Raw genomic sequence first — 8,126 nt, 5'->3', positions numbered from 1 at the left:
TGGGCATATCTATCAATTTGGGGAGTTGACGCAAGTAAATGGTTGGTACAATAGTTGTAGTTTTAGCCAATAACAGAAAGTTTCAATTCTTCAGCAAGAGACATCAGCTATCCCTTGAAAAAGACTGTGAACTTGGAAAAAAAGATAAGAAAGAAGAAAAAAAAAAAAACAATACTGAAGGAGAATTCTCCTCCAGCCTTTCAATCCATAGCATGCTGAGAGACTATTCCATCTTGGACAGCCCAGCCGTCGATGAAGAAGAGGAGTGAAGACCCCATTCCTTCCCCCATGTCCCCCTGAAGACGTCACCCAGTAGTTTTGGCCCTGTGATCCACCCCCTCCCTACCCCCTATAGTCTCCACTCCAATTAGGGGCTGCATCTCCAGTTTGGAAAGCTCTTTCTTACCGGGACTGGAGATGTGACATAACTCCACGCCTCCTCCCATAGACATGGAGGGCGCGTGGCATTATGTCACGTCTCCAGTCCAGGAAAGAAAGGGCTTTCCAAGACTGGAGATGCAGCCCCTAATAAAATGTAGGTGCTTCATGGAGATCGCGGGGGGGGGTCCCAGCAGCGGGACCCCTGCGATCAGACATCTTATCCCCTATCCTTTGGATAGGGGATAAGAAGTCTTTGGCCGGTTGACTCCTTAAGGCTAGGATTCCACTGAAATTTTTGCCCTGCGATTTTTTTTGGCTTAAAAACGCCAGAAAAACTGCCACAGTTTTTCCCTGCGTTTTGGCGTTTTTTCTGGCGTCTTTACCTTTGCGTGGAATTTGCCTTTTTTGGCCCCTTGGCGTTTTTTGTACAAAATAGTTGGGTACCAAAAAAAAAAAAAATGCAGTAAGGATGTAAAAAAATGTGTTTACCGTATATACCGTATACAGTATAAGCCGAGTTTTTCAGCACGATTTTTCGTGTTGAAAATGCCCCCTCGGCTTATACTCGAGTGAACTCTCCGCCTGTCAATCCCTTTTCAGTGGTCTTTCAGTGGTTAGTCGTTGTGGGCTGTCCATTTTCACCGGGGGCCCTCTTCTCCGTTCCGGGCTCGGCCCCGGACAAGTGACGTTGCCTTGACGACGACGCACAGGGACGTTGCACATGAACGTCCCTGTGCGTTGTCGTCAAGGCAATGCCACTAGTCCGGGGCAGGCCCAAAGCGGGGAGAAGAGGGCCCCCGGGTGAAAATGGACAGCCCGCAACGACTAACCCTCCCCACCGGACGGTCCCTGCAGGATAGATGGCCCGGACCAGCTCACCCTAAATTCCCGCCGAGGGGAGGTGAGTACAAAACAAAAGGGAGGGGGGAGGGCTGGATGATGACGAAGGCTGCAGTGGTCTTCAACCTGCGGACCTCCAGAGGTTTCAATACTACAACTCCCAGCATGTCTGGATAGCCGATGGCTGTCCGGGCATGCTGGGAGTTGTAGTTTTGCAACATCTGGAGGTCCGCAGGTTGAAGACCACTGATGAAAGGATTGACAGGCGGTGATGACGAAGGGGGGGGATGATGACGGGGGGTCTGGATGATTACATGGGGGGATTATGTGTTTACCACCCTAAGCTTATAGTCGGGTCAATAACTCGGGTGAAATTAGGGGCCTCGGCTTATATTCGGGTCAGCTTATACTCAAGTATATATGGTAACTAAATGGTTTTTTTTTTAAATAAAAAGTGTAATACATTTTTTTATAAAGTGTGTGTGTGTAACTTTTTTTCAATTTTTTTTTACATTTTTTATGTAGTACTACTACTCTCAGCATGGAACACACTGTTTCATGATGGGAGTAGTAGTACCTGTACTAATAGACATATCGCCCCGGGTATCAGTCCTGACACCCGATGCGATCGTCTATAATATAGCAGAGATGCGGCTCTATACAGCACTCGCATCTCTGCACTATACGCCGGCCAGTGATGTGAATAGAACATCACTCATTCATATTTTCCGCCCAGAGTGGTGATTGGCCGGATGGTTGCAGCCAATCACAGCTCTGAGGAAAATATGAATGAGTGGCTGGCCAGAGTACAGAGCAGAGATATGAGCACTGTATACAGCCGCTCCATCTCTGCTATAGACAGGACAATCACAGTGGATGTCAGTAGTGATACCCCATGTTAGGAGTAGTAGTACTTTCAGGTAAGAACAGATCACAGCGGGTATCACTACTGACATCCACTGTGATTGTCCTGTCTATAGCAGAGATGGAGCGGCTGTATACAGTGCTCATATCTCTGCTCTGTACTCTGGCCGGCCACTCATTCATAGCTGTAGTACCTGCATTAATAGACAGATCACAGCGAGTGTAATTTCTGACACATGATGTGATCTGTCTATTAATGCAGGTACTACAGCTTCCAGCATTGAGCAGAGTGTGCTCCATGTTAGGAGTAGTAGTACTTGTAGTTAAGAACAGATCACAGCGGGTATCACTCCTGACATCCGCTGTGATCCTCCTGTATAATTTATAGATGCGGCCGCTCTTTTATGGTCCCCTGCACGGCGGTATATATACACATGTTCCTATTTCCCACAGAGTTGTGATTGGCGGGAACCATCTGGCCAATCACAGCTCTCTGCGGGAAATATGAATAGGTGTATATATGGCAGTGCAGGGGACCATAGAAGAGCAGCTGGCCGCATCTATAAATTATACAGGAGGATCACAATGGTCGATCTGTCAATTAGTACAGGTAACTACTACTCCTATCATGGAACAGTGTGTTCTAAGCTGGGAGTAGTAGTACTACCTAAAAAATGTTGGGAAAAAAAGTGAAAAACCCGCACACACTACATTTTTATTATTGTTGGCTACATTTTTAGTGCTTTACCTGCCCACATAAAAATTAATACACATTTCGTAATTAATAAAAATTAATACACATGTTTAAAAATGAATACACATTTCGTAATAAAAAAGATAAATTTCGTTAGATACAATTTTTTTCATCACTACTGTATCTTTTTTATTATTATTTTTTAATGGTACCCTTCGAAATTTTAATAAAAAAAAGGTATCTCCATCACTTTTTTGGATTGCTAAAGTCCAAAAAAGAATAAAAAAACGCCTGAAAAAACACCAAATTTAAAACCAACATGGCGTTTTTCTTGGCGTTTTTGCTCTCCCATAGACTTCTATGGGAGGAAAACTCCACGATTTCAGGGCAAAAAATGCCAAACTAGGTTTTGTCAGGTGTTTTGAAAATCCAGCCTCTGAGCCTGAAATTGCTGAAAAACGCCAAAAGGATTAAAAAAACACCAAACTGAAAAACACCAAGTGAATCTGGCATTTTGAAGTTTACTATTGACTTGCAGCTAACATCTGGCTGCGGCGTTTTTTCGCAGAAAAAATGCCATGCGGGAAAATTGGCGTTTTTTTTACGGCGTTTTGGCAAAAAAAAAAAACTCAGTGAAATTCCAGCCTTAATGTGGGGAATTTATATTTCACCCTGTTTTGTGGTGTAAACTTGTCTCACAGTTTGTCTCACATGCTGTTCAGTCTTTTTGCGATGTTCAGTAATTTATCATGTGCGATTATCACACCGTTTTTCGCAAAACCTTCAATTTTTGCAAATCTACACCAGCCCCGACCTGGCTTACAAAACTGGCTGTGGACAGAATTAATAAAAAGTCAAAGGGGGAGATTTATTAAAACCTGTCTAAAGGAAGAACGGTGCAATTGCCCATAGCAACCAATCAGAATGCTTATTTCAATTTTTCCAAAGAAGCAATCTGGTTGCTATGGGCAACTGCACCACTCTTCCTCTGCACAGGTTTTAATGAATCTTCTCCAAAAGTCCCACATTTTGTGTCACGGGTTAAAAAATGGAAGGAAAAGTCTCAGAAGAAGCATCAAAGTACAGATGTGGGGATAGGTGTCTATGGCTGCAGTACTTCTTTAATAAAAAAATGATCATAACACTGTAACATTCTGTATTGCTGCTGCCTTTCATTCTAATAATTGACAGAAATAGCATACAAGAATAGTTTATGTCGATGGGGGATGGGGAGAGGGGAGGTTTCCTGCTGTTCGCTTACTGCAGAATTCAGCTGACATACAAATGTAAATGTATCAGGAGCCATGCTTCCAGAAAAGAATTTCAGAGCTCTTGATCGTTGCCCCCTTGACTTGTCACTTTCTACGTCATGCTTGTGTTTGCTGTGCAGGTAGAGTCAGTAAACAGGAAATGCAAGAGGGGGAGGGTGCAGCTTATGCCTGTTAGTGATCAGATCACACGTGCAAGTGAGTAGGCGGAGCAGTGGAGCTAAACACGGTTCCCACTGGTTGTTTGAACTCGCATGCAAATTCAGAAGTGAAAGCAGCAGTTGTATTCTGGGTATTAGCTTTTTCGACTTTTATACAGATATAACAGCTTGTATTTTTCTTGTAGTCATAGCTCTAACTATGATGTCCAGGGTTCCTTATTTGTTAGGTTGTGTTCAGGGTTCCTTATTTGTTAGGTTGTGTTCAGGGTTCCATATTTGTAACACTGTGTGGGCGTCTCCCTAATGTTAGACGCAGGGTCCTATCACCCGGAGTGTCTGTAGAGCAACAGAAGGTTAGGACTATACTTTCAGGGATCATTTCTATAGGTCGTAATTGTGGAAATGTCACAGAAAGTGTCCAAGCTCACCAACCATGAGGAGGAGCTGAAGTGATCTCTCTTGAGCGCGAAGTGAGCTTTCAGTTCTGCTTCATTGCAGGGACTGGCTGCTGTTGATGACCGTTCTCCTTCTCTATCATAGAGAGGGTGGAGAGAGAGATCACAAGCTGAGTGGTTGGTTTATATTTGGCAATAATGATAGAAATATGGAAGTGCCATGATGTTCTCTTGTCCTTTCTCTGTTTGTTATACTGTCTTGAATATTTGTAGAACAATAGTTATATTGCACAGAGAGATGTGCTGCAACTGAGAATAAAAGCGTAATGTGGTTATATTTGTTTAAAGAGAGTGTCATAAAGATTTACTATGGTAGTGTCGCTATATGAACAGTAATTGTGTTAATTTTTTGTGTGCTGTTTTCTAACCCATGTTGCATTGCAGAAAATTTTATATTCATGACGATTGATTGCAAATAAAGTTACTTTCTAAAAAAAAATAAGTTAGTAGGCGGAGCAACAGAGCTAAACTAGGTTCCTGCTGGTTGCTTGAACTCGCATGCAAATTCCTAAGTCAAAGTTTTCTTCTGGGTATTAGTTCTTTCGACTTTTATACATGTCCTAAAAGATTCTATTTTTCTCATAGTCGTAGCTCTAACTATTTCTAATATATCACTGTGTTCAGGGTTCCTTATTTGTAACACTGTGTGGGCGTCTCCCTAATGTTAGACGCAGGGTCCTATCACCCGGAGTGTCTGTAGAGCAACAGAAGGTTAGGACTATACTTTCAGGGATCATTTCTATAGGTCGTAATTGTGGAAATGTCACAGAAAGTGTCCAAGCTCACCAACCATGAGGAGGAGCTGTAGTGATCTCTCTTGAGCGCGAAGTGAGCTTTCAGTTCTGCTTCATTGCAGGTACTGACTGCTGTTGATGACCGTTCTCCTTCTCTATCATAGAGAGGGTGGAGAGGGAGATCACAAGCTGAGTGGTTGGTTTATATTTTAATCCTGGTCAAAGTTAGATGATATCAGAGAGAAATAATTTAATGAGGACATGTCTTGGTCAGACTAGTATTCTTACGGGGTGTTTCTCCTAATGGGTACGGGAGCTATATGTAGCCATCAGGTTCCTCATTCCCCTGACATGCCCCATGCTTCTATGCATAGGCAAGGTTTCCAAACCAAAATGACTGGCTCCTTTGTGACTTCCTTGTTAACGTCTGGTTGTTCACCATGAGCACTTTCAGGGTCTGAGTAGCTTTGGTAAAAGGGGACGCTGTACCTGGAACCTTGCCGGTTGGTGCCTTTTAGGCCCGAGGTGAAGGGTTTGGTTTATTGGGGGCGTCTCTTTCCTTTCTGAGAAGGGCTTGTGATGGACTGCATCCTAGTGCACGTTTTTGTGTGATCACGTTTTGTACTTGAGAGTACGTACCTAGGCAGTTGAATTAAAAATTTAAAAATACTACTCCCATCACGGAAAAGAGTCTGCTCCACGATGGGAGTAGTACGGTACAGAACTGTGCACGCTTTGGTTGACCATGGTTTTGTGCATGGGAAAAAAAATGCACAAAACCGTATAGGAACAAAAATGTATACAACTGGATATATCTAGATGTATACGTTTTTGTATAGTAGGTCAATGTATACGGTTTCCTATACGGTTGCATGCAGTTTTCAAAGTGAAACCGTATACAGAAACCTTATAGCAAAATTGTGATGTGAATGCACCCTAAAAAACAGTCCTTTTCTCGGATGAGCTTTTGGACAGTCTTTGGTTTACACAAGTCAGGCTTCAGATCATTTAGCCGGTATCCCTTTACTAACCTGAGAACTTCCTGGAAATACAAGAGTGGTTCCCAGTAGTAAGGGTAGGAGTTGTCCAACTTATCCCTTCCCAGCCTCCTCCAAAGAGGCAGGAAAAAAAAGGGAGACATGGACCGTCCTGCCGAGACACTATATTTTGTCATCCTGTGAACAGTCACTCGCAAAAGAAGGCCCTAAGAAGAATGAGCATATCTGGAACTCTTTTCCCACTCATGCGCGGCTCTTTGTACATCACTGTCAATTTTACTCTGTCCAATTTAGAGCCTCAAATAAAGCAAAAGATGGTCCCTGTAATGGCCCGTCATATGGTGAAATGAGGAGGCCAGGAATGTGCTGTGTATTGGTGCACAGGGGTAACCTTATTATGCAGCACAAGAGTCTTTCTCTCCATATTGAATTGTCTGAGGCTCCACAGTCCAATCTTGGAATTGCCAGACAATCCTTCCTTCACAAACCACACTCTTGATAAAGTCTGAGTCTGGTTAGATGCAGCTGACTGTTGCTTCTGAATTCAGGCTAGAATCTTTGCAGGGCTGAGCGAGAGCCGTTTCTGCACAGTGACGGTGACCCGGACCGTGTTTCGCTTCATCTGGGGCACAATAGACAAGCGGACTGTGATGTGTAAGGAGCCCATCAAGGGTGGGAAAGGAGTGCCCAATATCCCCACTCTACTGTGGGCTTCCTTTGCAGGTGTCAACGTGAAGTGGATTCTAGTGGAAAAGACTGGCTCAGCGGGCAGGTCCATGTCTCGCTTGTTTCTTTTGCCCCTCTGGAGAAAGCTCGGCTGGGACAAGTGGGACACTCCCTGGTTCTAATGAGACGTTGTCCGGTTTGTGAGGGAGCACCAGCTGGAGAGAGGGGGGAAGTGGGACGGGCCTGGAGGGCAGGTATCGACAAAATATTACCACTAACATAAAGTAGAATATGTCACGAAAAAACAATCTCGGAATCAGAATGAAAGGTAAAAGCATTCCAAAGTTATTAATGCTTAACCCCTTAAGGACCAAGCCCATTTTAACCTTAAGGACCAGGCCAATTTTATTTTTACGTTCTCGTTTTTTCCTCCTTTTTCCTTTTTTTTTTTTTTTAGGGAGGAAATTGAAATGAAAACTATAATTTTGCACATTTTGGAGGGTTTTGTTTTCACACTGTACACTTTATGGTAAAAATTACGTGTTCTTTATTCTGTGGGTCAATACGATTAAAATGATACCCATGGCTAGATACTTTTATATTTTTGTACCGCTTAAAAAAAATCTAAAACTTTTTGTACAAAATCAGTAATCTGAAATCGCCCTATTTTGACCACCTATAACTTTTTCATTTTTCCATATATAGGGTGGAATGAGAGCTAATTTTTTGCGCCATCATCTGTACTTTTTATTGATACCACATTTGCATATATTAAACTTTTAGATAATTTTTATGATTTTTTTTCTAAATAAAATGTGACAAAAAAAGCAGCATTTTTGGACTTTTTTTTATTTTTTACATTTACGTCATTCAACGCACTGGATCATTAACATCATATTTTGATAGTTCGGACATTTATGCAAGCAGCGATACAAAATATGTTCATAAAAAATATTTTTTACGCTTTTTGGGCGTAAAATGGGGAAAAACTGACAATTTTCATTTTTATTGGGGGATGGGATTTTTCACTTTTACTTTTTATTTTTACATTTTTCAACTTTTATT

At 42.4% G+C, this 8,126-nt stretch overlaps 2 non-coding genes across 2 annotated transcripts; both read left to right on the top strand.

Moving 5' to 3' along the window:
- The first annotated feature begins 4,564 nt into the window (after positions 1–4,564).
- LOC130360045 (small nucleolar RNA U3) lies at positions 4,565–4,782 on the top strand. Its single transcript, XR_008890528.1, has one exon. It is a non-coding gene; the product is annotated as a small nucleolar RNA U3 (small nucleolar RNA).
- A 595-nt stretch (positions 4,783–5,377) lies between these two features.
- LOC130360047 (small nucleolar RNA U3) lies at positions 5,378–5,595 on the top strand. Its single transcript, XR_008890530.1, has one exon. It is a non-coding gene; the product is annotated as a small nucleolar RNA U3 (small nucleolar RNA).
- The last annotated feature ends 2,531 nt before the right edge of the window (positions 5,596–8,126 follow it).

The sequence above is a fragment of the Hyla sarda genome, chromosome 2 (genome assembly GCF_029499605.1).
Source record: "Hyla sarda isolate aHylSar1 chromosome 2, aHylSar1.hap1, whole genome shotgun sequence".
In the NCBI taxonomy this organism is placed as follows: Eukaryota; Metazoa; Chordata; class Amphibia; order Anura; family Hylidae; genus Hyla; species Hyla sarda.
The sequence above is the reverse complement of the archived record's forward strand: the minus strand, read 5'-3'. Positions and strand labels throughout refer to the sequence as shown.